This window comes from Bufo gargarizans, chromosome 2 (assembly GCF_014858855.1).
Source record: "Bufo gargarizans isolate SCDJY-AF-19 chromosome 2, ASM1485885v1, whole genome shotgun sequence".
NCBI classification, from domain to species: Eukaryota; Metazoa; Chordata; class Amphibia; order Anura; family Bufonidae; genus Bufo; species Bufo gargarizans.
Window position 1 is genome coordinate 368912285 of NC_058081.1, and position 13715 is coordinate 368925999.

The window sequence follows — 13715 nt, forward strand, 5'->3', positions numbered from 1 at the left end:
CAACAAAGTGTATAAGATTAAACAAATCTCATGTACACTTTGCGGATGTTTCCTATGCGAAAATGTACCTGCCGTGCGGATTTCCCACATGTAAATTATGTTTGCAGTTTTAGCTGTAGATTCACAATTTTCGAATGATGCAGTTAGAAATTTTTGATTTTGGTGTGATTTTGGTGCAGAAATGTGTGCAGGTACTCTTAGGTTACATGGATGGTGACAAAGGCAACGGTCTGCAGTACCTTTACAGTGTAGATAGAGACGTCAGGGCAGCCTTTCACATTATAACACTTTCACACTGGCGTTTACATTTTCCGGTATTGAGATCTGTCATAGGATCTCAATAGAGAAAAAAACGCTTCAGTTTTGTCCCCATTTATTGTCAATGGGGACAAAACGTAACTGAACAGAACTGAATGATCCAAAATGCATTCCATTGCGTTTAGTTGCGTTCTTATACCGGAGAACAAACCGCAGTATGCTGCGGTTTTATTTCCATCATGAGATGCGGAGCAAGACAGATCCGTCATGACTCACAATGCAAGTCACTGGGAATGGATCCGTTTTCTCTGACACAATAGAAAATGGATCCGTCCCCCATTGACATAAAATGGAGTTCATGACGGATCTGTTTTGGCCATGTTAAAGATAATACAACCGGACCCGTTCACAATGGATGCAGATGGTTGTATTATCAGTAACGGAAACGTTTTTACTGAACCATGATGGATCCAGAGCCTTAGGGTCCATTCACACGTCCGTATGTGTTTTGAGGATCTGCAAACTGCGGATACGCAAAACACGGACACCGGCAAATGTGCATTCCGCATTTTGCTGACCAAACCTTACCGGCACTTTCATAGAAAATGCCTTTTCTTGTCGGCAATTGAGGACAAGAATAGGACATGTTCTATTTTTTGGCGGAACAGAAGTGCGGATCCGCAAATGCGGACAGCACATTCCGAGGCCTTTAAAAATGAACTGGTCCGCACTTGTTCCACAATATTGCGGAACGGATGCGGACCCATTTTGCACACGTGTGAATGGACCCTTAGGATCTGTGTTTCTGCAAAAACCTTTAGTTTTTTACAAATGTGCATCTACATCTGTTCCGTGTTTCTGCAAAAAAAAAAAACTGAAGGAGGAATAAATGTTGCTAGGGTACAAAAAAATAAATAATTACATTTATTTTTATTTTTTTATTCTTAATTTGGTTAGATCCTCTTGTGAGGAATATGGATTATTATTTACTAGCAGCCCTGATTGTCAGTTGGCTTGAACACAGTCAGTGTACATGCAAAATATGTTCCCACCCCCAGCCATCTGATTGTCAGCTAGCAAGGGAGAAAGCCCCAGGCGTCCAGGAGGCCCCAGGTGGATAATGTCACACCTCAACCAGCCAGTTTGGAGGCAACCAAATCTGCAGGAAAACCCACAGCAGGGGGTCTCAGCTTTTGCCCAAGATCAATGATACCTCCCAGACATGTTGGCACCTACATTTCATAGGGAATTATGAATCGCAGGCGCAAACCGGATACATATTTGTCTCCCGGTGGCCACGAGTAACGTGCCCATGTTCTTGGTTTAATAGTGGGATGCCAGGGAAGGGAGATATACATATCTCCTCACAGAAACCAACTAACGGTACCATGTTTGAACTCTAGTTGTAGCCGGAACCCAGGCGGATCCGTTGGTCCCAGAACCATCTCTCTGTGACCTTCACGACTGGAGCTATGAGCCCTAAAGGGTTTTGTGGGTCATTTGCAGCCAGTCCAGCAGGGGGGGGAGTGGAGGGCTATAGGTTAAAAGACTTGTGCCAGCAAGCGGGCGGGTCTTTCTTTGAAGAAGGGTCACATCGTGTAATGTGTTTAGGGGGACCCAGGAACTAGCTGAGATCACTGTCCTTCATGTGACTACAGCAAAGAACACCTCACAACCCAAAGGAACTTTCATCTTACCTGGTAACTGACTTTTGCTCTGCTTAACCCTGTTGTACCCATATAACCTGTATCTGTAACCTCAGACCACTGTATATATTGTCTGTGTATATTGTGTTAAATCTCGTGTGCCCTTACAGCGATTAAACATATAATTTTATCTTGTGCTATCTCGTATCTCGATCACGAATCCCTACGTCCGTGTTTTGGCCTAGTAAGCTACCGCAAGTTCGTCTCTCACCCTATATAATCCTGTTAGCGGACCGGGCTTATATCAAACGAGAAACTGGTGGCAGATTTTCCGGGCTGAGAACGTGCTGTTTTCACTGCGGCAGTGAAAAGGCTCTCAGCTTGTTGCCTCTCTGTGCCCGCGTGGACAGGAGGTGTCTGTGTAAACTGTACCAAGCTGACCTTACCTGCTCCTCTGGAGGGCGTAACGTCAAAGTTTTTGGTAACCCATGACCATACCGCGACTGGTGAGCTCGACATAGGCGACGTCAAGCAGGTACGAGGTGTGGTACACCCCTGTTGTTAGTTTAGATTAGGGACTCGCAAGAGAATGAGGACCCTTGACGCGGGCTGAGGTATTTTGTAAAATCCAATTTTTTTATATAAATTTGGTGTAAATACCTTCTAATACCTCATTACTAATTATGTCTTATAAAAATGATTTAATCATTTTAATATTAATTTACATTAGTGTATGGCTTCACAGCTAAACACGCACATGTCCCATTTTTATAATTAAAAGAGCCCTTTCCATGCGCGATCAAGCGCAGGGTGAGGGAGAGCATCGCAGCATGGATCTGATGCTCTTGTCAGGGGGGCTGCCTGGGTGAAAATATGGTTATGACTGGGTTCAGCTCTGAACCTAAAAGTTATGACTCAAGCTCAATGCTGCTCAAGCATTGGTGTAATTAGGTGACCAGGACGGATCCAGACTTATTCAACTTGAATGTGTCCATGATCCGTCCGCATCGCAAATAAATAGAAAATCTTCTATTTTGTTGTGGTGCGGAGGAACGTACAGAAACACCACAGAAGCACTCCGTAGTGCTTCAGTGGGCTTCCGAACCGTGCTTCAGTTCCACACAGCACTGCATTTTCCGGATATGGACCCCTTCAAATGTTTTTGTGCCACAATAAGGCCTCTGCCTGGCAACGGCCGTGTGCATGTGGCCTTATTATAATCGTAAATATATTTTTTATAAAAATATTATTTAATAATAATGACCTAAATAGATAATAGGTCATCAATATTAAAAACATACTATTTAAAATATTACATTAAAAAATACATATGCAATAGTAACAATATAATTTATTTTTATTATAACAAAAAAATAAAAAAATAATAAATTGAATAATTCCCTTGAAAAAGGGCCAAGGGTGTGCACTGGGTGTCTGGTCTGTTAAGACGGGAAGGAGGGGTTAAAATGTTTAGCATTCTGTCTCCGGATTTCTCCAAAATGTTTACTACTTTGTGTGGCTCTTGAGGCTCAGCAAACTGATCAATTAGCAAGGCCACCGGTCGTGTGCAAGAGGCCTTATAGTGTAGGAAATATGGTACATACTGGGGGCACTATAGGGGATATTATAGATACTGGTGGCACGCTGGGGGTATTATAGATACTGGTGGCACGCTGGGGGATATTGTACATACTGGGGGCACTATAGGGGATATTATAGATACTGGGGGCACGCAGGGGGATATTGTACATATTGGGGGCACAATAGGGCATATTATAGATACTGGTGGCATGCTGGGGGATATTGTACATACTGGGGGCACTACAGGGCATATTATAGAAACTGGGGGCACGCAGGGGGATATTGTAGATACTGGGGCACTATGGGGGTATTATAGATACTGGTGGCTCGCTGGGGGATATTGTACATACTGGGGGCACTATAGGGCATATTATAGATACTGGTGGCACGCTGGGGGATATTGTACATACTGGGGGCACTATAGGGCATATTATAGATACTGGTGGCACGCTGGGGGATATTGTACATACTGGAGGCACTATAGGGCATATTATAGATACTGGTGGCACGCTGGGGGATATTGTACATACTGGGGGCACTATAGGGCATATTATAGATACTGGTGGCACGCTGGGGGATATTGTACATACTGGAGGCACTATAGGGCATATTATAGATACTGGTGGCACGCTGGGGGATATTGTACATACTGGGGGCACTATAGGGCATATTATAGATACTGGTGGCACGCTGGGGGATATTGTACATACTGGGGGCACTATAGGGCATATTATAGATACTGGTGGCACGCTGGGGGATAGTGTAGATACTGTGGCACTATGGGGGCATTAAATGTACTGAGGGCAATGGGTGGGGGGTAATATATACTGGGGGTACTGCATGGGGTTAGGATTGCTGATCCCTGTACTAAAATACGCGTGATATAGACCAATACATAGATAGACGTCATATGACTATCGGCCCTTGTCATGGCCGCCCACTTAGCACGCATTAACCGCACTTTACACAGAAGACGCTTCCGTTCTCATCCATTGCCTCTACTACAAGCGTCACACTGCCTCCCTCTCTTCACACATCAGCATTATGCAGTCTTCACCAGAAATGTCCCGGTGGGGTCCCCGTAGCCGGATGACGTCACCGCACCATGTGACCAGGAGCTGAGCCACCGCGGCAGAGGGGCTGGCAGTGCTGGGAGAGAAGCGGAGGAGAGCATCTGCTGCAGGACTCATTGCACAGCTACTAGTGTGAGTGCAGCCTTCATCTTCACGGCGGGCGGCCATTTGTCTCATTTCTGCTCCTGCAGCGCTGGTAGCCGGCTGCTCTGCAAGGAGCTTGCCTTATTAGCGACCATTTACTGCATGATGGTTACAGTGTGAACAGGCGGCATGTATTATAGGGGAGCTCCTGTGTTGGCAGCCCTGGTGGTTAGGGTGAAGTCTCAGGACTCAGGTGGTGTTGCATCATCCCTTGTGAGGTTGGATCTGGACTTGTGGTGTAGGACTTCCTATGGGGGTGCAGTTTCGTGAACCAAGGCAGAAGGAGCTATGTGTAAGGGGGCATTTACACCAACAGATCATCTGACCAATTCTGTCAGATCAATGTGTAGAACAAAAGACCTGTGTGTGTAATCGGCCATCTGCTCAATGATTGGTCAGAAATCTGTCACATAATCTGTTGGTATGGATTTACCCCTGATCTCAGCCAGTGCATTGCAATGAGTAAAATCTGCACAATTGACATGCTCCATGTTTCCACGTGGAAAATGTCTGCACCGTGTACGTGAGATTTTGAAAGTATCATCTACTTACCGTATTTTTCGCCCTATAAGACGCAGTGGGGGAAAATGCTTATGGGATAAATACTAATGAGTGCTTCCATTATGGAAGCGCTCGTTAGTACCGGAGGACCAGGAAGTGGAGAAGGCTCTATACTCACAGCTTCCCCGGCCTGGATTCCTGCTGAGATCAGGAGCGCACTGCGTCATTGGTTGCTATGACGCCGTGCGCTTCCTGCTGCCGCCGCAGTACAGTAGTGCACTGGTATAGATCAGTGCAGTGTATTACTGTACTGCGGTGGCAGCAGGAAGCGCACGGCGTCATAGCAACCAGTGATGCAGTGCGCTCCTGCACTCAGAAGAAATCCAGGCCGGTATCACACGGACCATGTTTCACGGACGTGTGCGTGAGGCTTTAGACAGGAGTTCACCCAACTAACGACCGTTAACCCCTGAATGGATTTTTTATTTATTTTTATTTATTTATTTACTTAAAAAAATACTAAAAATCAGCTACTTGCTCCGCACTGGAGGCAGCAAGACCTGTCACTTCCGTTGTGACATCATGACCCTGGGAGTGTCAGGTCCTGGTGCCACCACTGTGGAGCAAGTGGATGAGGTGAGAATATTATTCAATTGGCACTACTAGGGGATGCTATTGGGGGAGGGGGGGCATTATGTATACTGAGGACACTGCAAGGGTTGACATTTTATTGCTACATTCACGTGACGGTGGACAAAAGAAAAAGCCATTAGTAATGGATAAACTGTAAATTTTTTTTTTTAGCCTTTTCATCCGTTTTTAACAGCCATTTTTTTTTTGTCCCATAAAAAAGTTACAAAAAAAGGAAAACCTATGGCTACAGTTACGTCTTCATTCCCTGTAAGCTACTGTAACTATTGGTAGATGGAAGTAATGCTTCTGTTATTCCAGAGCTGGCAGTCAGATGACATGAAGCATGAGACCAGTTAATTTGTGAAGACTTGCACTTGTCAGCAGCTTCCCTGCCAACAACAAACCTTTGACCTCACTGTACCCATAGTACAGTAAAATGTGTAACCTATTATACAGGAACACAGCCTGTAGAGCCTCATTTCTATGTACCCCTGCCTTTATTCTGTCATTAGTACAGGATATTGATTATTGCAGGACTGATGATCACAATGTAATTGTCTTAAACAGCTATTGAAGATTACGCTGCACCAATGGGACTATATAGTAACAGAGTATTCACAATATAGCATTGATGGCTCCATGTGTTATATGTGTAAGCGTACTTTCACACTTGCGGCAGTGTGATCCGGCGGGCAGTTCCGTCGTCTGAACTACCCGCCGGATCTGCCGATCTGCCGCTGACTGAAAGCTTTTGAGAGATGGATCCGGATGCGGATCCATCTCACAAATGCATTGCAAGGACGGATCCGTCTCTCCGCTTGTCATGCAGACCGACGGATCTGTCTTGTACATTTTTTGACATTTTTACCGGTCTGCGCAGGCCAGAGGGACGGATCCGGAATTCCGGTATTCTGAATGCCGGATCCGGCGCTAATACATTCCTATGGGAAAAAATGCCGGATCCGGCGTTCAGGCAAGTCTTCAGTTTTTTTCGCCGGAGAGAAACCCGTAGCATGCTGCGGTTTTATCTTTTGCCTGATCAGTCAAAACAAATGAAATTAAGACATCCTGATGCATCCTGAACTGATTACTCTCCATTCAGAATGCATGGGGATAAAACTGATCAGTTCTTTTCCGGTATTAAGCCCCTGTGATGGAACGCTATGCCGGAAAAGAAAAACGCAAGTGTGAAAGTACCCTAAATGAAGGTCGCAATCGCATCTGCGGTCTGATCCAGCACAAATGGCGGCTGATGGCCAGAACCCAGCATTCACGCCGGAGAGCGGCCTTAAGGCCTCTTTCAGATGGGCGTTGTGGGAACGATTTTTCTGCGCAAGTGCAAAACATTGTAATGCGTTTTGCACTTGCGTGAGAAAAAGCGGCATGTTTGGTACCCAAACCCGAACTTCTTCACAGAAGTTCAGGCTTGGTACCGGTGTTCTGTAGATTGTATTATTTTCCCTTATAACATGGTTATAAGGGAAAATAATAGCATTCTGAATACAGAATGCTTAGTACAATAGCGCTGGAGGGGTTAAAAATAAATAAATACAAATTTAATGCTATTATTTTCCCTTATAACCATGTTATAAGGGAAAATAATAATGATCGCGTCTCCATCCCAATTGTCTCCTAGCAACCGTGCGTGAAAATCGCACCGCATCCGCACTTGCCTGGGGCCTGCGTTATGTGAAAAACGCACAAAATAGAGCATGCTGCGATTTTCACGCAACACACAAGTGATGCGTGAAAATAACCGCTCATGTGAACAGCCCCATAGAAATGAATGGTTCGGGATTCAGTGCGGGTGCAATGCGTCCAACTTGCGCATCGCATCCCCGCGGAAAACTCGCCCGTGTGAAAGCCTTATCCTATTATAGTCAATAGGAATCCGGCTATGATCTGTAGAATCTGGCAATGCCAGATCTGGTGAACCGTTTTCAGTATGTATTATTTATAAATGTGTTTGAAAAGTGACCTGTCATATTCTCCAACAAAGGCAGCGGTCTTTACCTGTCTGCAGCCATTTTGTCTTTAAGACCCTCCCCTCAGTCCTGAGTAATCTGAGCTGCCAGTCTTGTGCCATTGAGGCCATGCACTGTGAAGGTGCCAGTTTTCGGTACTGGTTCTTGATGGGTCGTGAATAGGGATGAGAGGTGCTGATGGGAACAGGGGAGACTAGGAAAAAGAAATGCAACAGAAGGAGCGGCCATTGTTGGAGGATATGACAGGTCCCCTTTAAGGGGGTTGATATCAGCAAGACAATCCCTTCTCGGGTGATCAGCTGAGTTCATGTGGGGAACGCTCATTGGGGTGGCCAAGTTAGGCCTGTATTAGACCTGCAGATCAGCATTTCGACTGTTGGGAGGGAAGCGTTCCTTTTCGACAACTGCCTGCTCGTCAAAAGAGCCCGCTGCTATTATATGCTGCAATCGCTAATGCCATCGCTCGTCCCCATACAAAACCATTATTTGCTGATAGCAGATGATGATTTATTTTTTAGCCTTCTTAAAAATGCGATTGCCTGAGGAACATCGGATAATTGGCAGCACTTTTACACACGCTTGTTAGCTATGATGTGGCCGACCACCTCCTGGTCAAATACATGTAAGGCTACTTTTACTTCTCCGGCAGGCTGTGAACAGCCTGCCAGATCCGTGCTGCCGCTAGTGCACGCGTGCCGCCGGAGGTCCTCTCCGGCCCCATTAACTATAATGGGGCCGGGCCGGAGTTCTGGCTGCAGCACTGCAAACATGCCGAGAGGCAGCCGGAATAAAACCATGACACGTCGCAGATTGCCGCTAGTGTGAAAGTACCCTAAGATAAAAGTCTGTCTTTTGGATTTGGAAGTGGCAGGAATTTGTTAATGTCAGCATTTTTACATCCTTTTTTGAAAGGAGTTTTCCTAAATTGGGTTCAGTTAACTGAGAACTGAAAGTGCTTTGACTTTGCAAAATTCATCCATTGTAACCATCTCTGTCCAGTGTAGATATTCAGAATGGCACAATCTAGGAACATCTTGGCGAGCATGCACACGACAGTATTTTTTCACGGTCCGCAAAAACGGGGTCCGTGGGTCCGTTATCCGTGACCGTTTTTTCGTCCATGGGTCTTCCTTGATTTTTGGAGGATCCACGGACATGGAAAAAAAAGTCGTTTTGGTGTCCGCCTGGCCGTGCGGAGCCAAACGGATCCGTCCTGAATTACAATGCAAGTCAATGGGGACGGATCCGTTTGACGTTGACAGAATATGGTGCAATTGCAAACGGATCCGTCCCCATTGACTTTCAATGTAAAGTCAGGAGTCCCTTTACTTTCACACTTGCGTTCATATAATGCAGACGGTGGCTCCGTTCAGAACGGATCCGTCTGCATTATATTGTTAAAACATTTCTAAGTGTGAAAGTAGCCTCAGACGGATCTGTCCAGACTTTACATTGAAAGTCAATGGGGGACGGATCCGTTTGAAAATTGAGCCACAGTGTGTCATCTTCAAACGGATCCGTCCCCATTGACTAATTACATTGTAAGTCTGGACAGATCAGTTTGCCTCCGCACGGCCAGGCGGACACCCGAACGCTGCAAGCAGAGTTCAGGTGTCCGCCTGCTGAGCGGAGCGGAGGCTGAACGCTGCCAGACTGATGCATTCTGAGCGGATCCGCGTCCACTCAGAATGCATTAGGGCTGGACGGATGCGTTCGGGGCCGCTTGTGAGCCCCTTCAAACGGAGCTCACAAGCGGACACCCAAACATTACTTGAAGCGTCCCCATCACCATGGGAACGCCTCTATGTTAGAATATACTGTCGGATATGAGCTACATCGTGAAACTCAGATCCGACATTATATTCTAACACAGAGGCGTTCCCATGGTGATGAAAAAACGGTGTACATGACTGCCCCCCCCCCCCCCCCCTGTTTTTAACTCATTGGTGGCCAGTGGGCCCCCCCCTCCCTCCCCTGTAGTTAACTCGTTGGTGGCCAGTGTGCGCCCCCCCCTCCCTCTATTGCATTAACATTGGTGGCAGTGTGCGCCCCCCCCCCCTCCCTCTATTGCATTAACATTGGTGGCAGTGTGCCCCTCCCCTTCCTCCCTCTATTGTTTTAATACATTGGTGGCGGATCTTCGGATCCGTCTGTATGAAAGTAACCTACGGACACGGATGCCAATCTTGTGTGCATCCGTGTTCTTTCACGGACCCATTGACTTGAATGGGTACGTGAACCGTCAAAAAAATAGGACAGGTCATATTTTTTTGACAGACAGGATACACGGATCACGGTCTCGGCTGCAAAACGGTGCATTTTCCGATTTTTCCACGGACCCATTGAAAGTCAATGGGTCTGCGAAAAAAAACGGAAAACAGCACAACGGCCACGGATGCACACAACGGTCGTGTGCATGAGGCCTTACAAAGATAAAGTGGGTCAGCCACAGTAAATCATGGTTACCTGGATGCGGTATATGGCACGTGCTGCTGTGGCTCAGAACTCATGCTGATATTCAAGATCCCTATGATATGCCTGCCAAATTCATGTGTGACTTCAAATGCCTTTGCCTGCCCTCTGTGTATAGTAATTCAGTATATGGTTCCCAGAACCACGTGACTACCGATGTAATACAATGTCGGGGCAGCTCTTAACTGTGTGGCCTAGAGTTCTCCTTTATATATTGTCAGTGGCATATCCGTTTGGTGCATTTTCTCTGTGATCTCCTTTTATAATGCCTAATACATGGCCTGAGGTGACAGTGTAGGGCACAGGATTGCAGTGAAAACAACAACAACAAAAGGCAGCAATGAATCCCATCGGATCTGGGGTCATGAGAGACTTCAGTAAAAACTCCATGGCGTCCTCAGGGGGACACGTTTTAGGCTACTTTCACACTAGCGTTCGATCGGATCCGTTCTGAACGGATCCGATCATAATAATGCAGACGGAGGCTCCGTTCAGAACGGATCCGTCTGCATTATTTTAGCATATAAAAGCTAAGTGTGAAAATAGCCTCGTACGGATCCGTCCAGACTTTCAATGTAAAGTCAATGGGGGACGGATCCGCCTGAAGATTGAGCCATATTGTGGCATCTTCAAACGGATCCGTCCCCATTGACTTACATTGTAAGTCTGGACGGATCCGCACGGCCAGGCGGACACCCGAACGCTGCAAGCAGCGTTCGGCTGTCCGCCTGTCCGTGCGGAGGCGAGCGGAGCGGAGGCTGAACGCCGCCAGACTGATGCAGTCTGAGCGGATCCGCATCCATTCAGACTGCATCAGGGCTGGACGGCTGCGTTCGGGTCCGCTCGTGAGCCCCTTCAAACGGAGCTCACGAGCGGACCGACGAACGCTAGTGTGAAAGTAGCCTTACACAGATCGCGCTTCACCAAGCTTGATGAAGCATGATCTGCGAAAATGCCTTGTCCCACCAAGGCGCTGGATCTGTTGAAAATTTGTTACAGGATTGCAGTGCCTTACACCACCCCCTTAAGAGTCTGCATTAGGCATAAGACAGTGTATCAGGTATTCATACACTGACGTGTTTTTTTTTTTTTTTTTTTTAACAAAATGTCAAAACTGTAATTAAACAAATATAACTTGCCCTTCATGTTGCTGTTATTAATACAGCCTTTCATGGTAATATATCAGCATCCCAAATGTTGCAGCGTGACTCATACAGCCGCCTGCTGTGCTGTGTTTCTTCTGCACGCTGGTTGCTTTAGGCCTTCTTCTGTTATGAGCTCCATATATGTGGAATGCTACCTGAACCTGAACCTTGGAGGAGCCTCAGATTGAGACCAGTTACTAATAAACTTCTGGTGTAATACAGTATATGTGCTGATTCCTGAGCACTTCCAATGTATAGAGAACCTGTTGTCTGGTCTGGGGCCACTAGAAGCATGCCATTGTGCAGCTGGCCATAGCAAACCCATCCGTGTCCCCAGAAGCCTCTTTACCACATAAGAAGACACCAGCATTATAGATGACATATGGTAGCTAGGGGCTGGTTACCGATCCAGGAGGAGTATTCCGGGAGTATAATCCTGGTGATCGGTGCAGCGAAGGTCTGACTCCCAGCACCTGCACTGATCAGCTGTTGGAAGAGTCATGACCACCTCACGGCATACCAAGCACAAGGTCAAACATTGTATAGTGGCGGTGCTTGGTATTGCACCATTCATTTGAATGGTACTGAGCTGCACATAGGCCATGTGACCAATGAACACGATGCCACTGGCCTAGGAAGAGGCCACACTGCTCATCGGAGCGCCACGGCCTCTTCAAGCAGCTGATCAGTGGGGATGCAGGTAGTCTTCCCCCGACCGATCAGATATTGATGACCCATCCTTAGTATAGGTTATTAAAGGGGTTGTGCAGTGCTATAATATTGATGATTTATCCCCAGGATGGATCGTCAATATCAGATCTGTGGGGGTCCGACACCCAGCGCCCCTGTCCATCAGCTCTACAGTGAGTGCTGTGTCCTCTTCAAAGTTTACCCTCACGCTGTCTCTCTTTTAGTGGCAGCGCAGTGTAACTACAACTGCTTATCACAAGGGAGATGGCATGCGGTTAGATTTTGAAGAGGAGGCATCACTCACATGATTGGGGGAGGTACTAGGAGTCTGACCTCCACCGATCTCATATTGATGACCTATCCCGATGACAGGCGATCAGTATTTACCACTGCACCACCTCTTTAATATTTTACTAAGCTATACACCTGGATGGCCATCAGTAAGCAATATTACCAGTGAGTAGTATGTGCTGGTAACGTTTCATAGAAACATAGAATGTGTCGGCAGATAAGAACCATTTGGCCCATCTAGTCTGCCCAATATATCTGAATCCTATGAATAGTCCCTGGCCCTATCTTATATGAAGGATAGCCTTATGCCTATCCCATGCATGCTTAAACTCCTTCACTGTATTTGCAGCTACCACTTCTGCAGGAAGGCTATTCCATGCATCCACTACTCTCTCAGTAAAGTAATACTTCCTGATATTACTTTTAAACCTTTGCCCCTCTAATTTAAAACTGTGTCCTCTTGTGGTAGTTTTTCTTCTTTTAAATATGCTCTCCTCCTTTACCGAGTTGATTCCCTTTATGTATTTAAAAGTTTCTATCATATCCCCTCTGTCTCTTCTTTCTTCCAAGCTATACATGTTAAGGTCCTTTAACCTTTCCTGGTAAGTTTTATCCTGCAATCCATGTACCAGTTTAGTAGCTCTTCTCTGAACTCTCTCTAGAGTATCTATATCCTTCTGGAGATATGGTCTCCAGTACTGCGCACAATACTCCAAGTGAGGTCTCACCAGTGTTCTGTACAGCGGCATAAGCACCTCACTCTTTCTACTGCTTATACCTCTCCCTATACATCCAAGCATTCTGCTGGCATTTCGTGCTGCTCAATTACATTGTCTTCCCACCTTTAAGTCTTCTGAAATAATTACTCCTAAATCCCTTTCCTCAGATACTGAGGTCAGGACTGTGTCAAATATTCTATATTCTGCCCTTGGGTTTTTACGCCCCAGGTGCATTATCTTGCACTTATCCACATTAAATTTCAGTTGCCAGAGTTCTGACCATTCTTCTAGTTTTCCTAAATCCTTTTCCATTTGGCGTTTCCCTCCAGGAACATCAACCCTGTTACATATCTTTGTGTCATCAGCAAAAAGACAAACCTTACCATCGAGGCCTTTTGCAATATCACTTATGAAGATATTAAACAAAATTGGTCCCAGTACAGATCCCTGTGGAACCCCACTGGTAACATGACCTTGTTTTGAATGTTCTCCATTGACTACAACCCTCTGTTGTCTGTCACTCAGCCACTGCCTAATCCACTCATCAATATGGGAGTCCATGCTCAATGACTGCAGT

General features: G+C 46.2%; 1 protein-coding gene across 1 annotated transcript in view; it reads left to right on the forward strand.

Moving 5' to 3' along the window:
* The first annotated feature begins 4562 nt into the window (after nucleotides 1-4562).
* SFXN1 (sideroflexin 1) overlaps nucleotides 4563-13715 on the forward strand; it is a 44969-nt gene continuing 35816 nt past the window's right edge. Inside the window, exon 1 of the mRNA XM_044280737.1 lies at nucleotides 4563-4690. The gene's annotated coding sequence lies outside the window, so the exon portion shown is untranslated. The remainder of the gene's footprint in view (nucleotides 4691-13715) is intronic.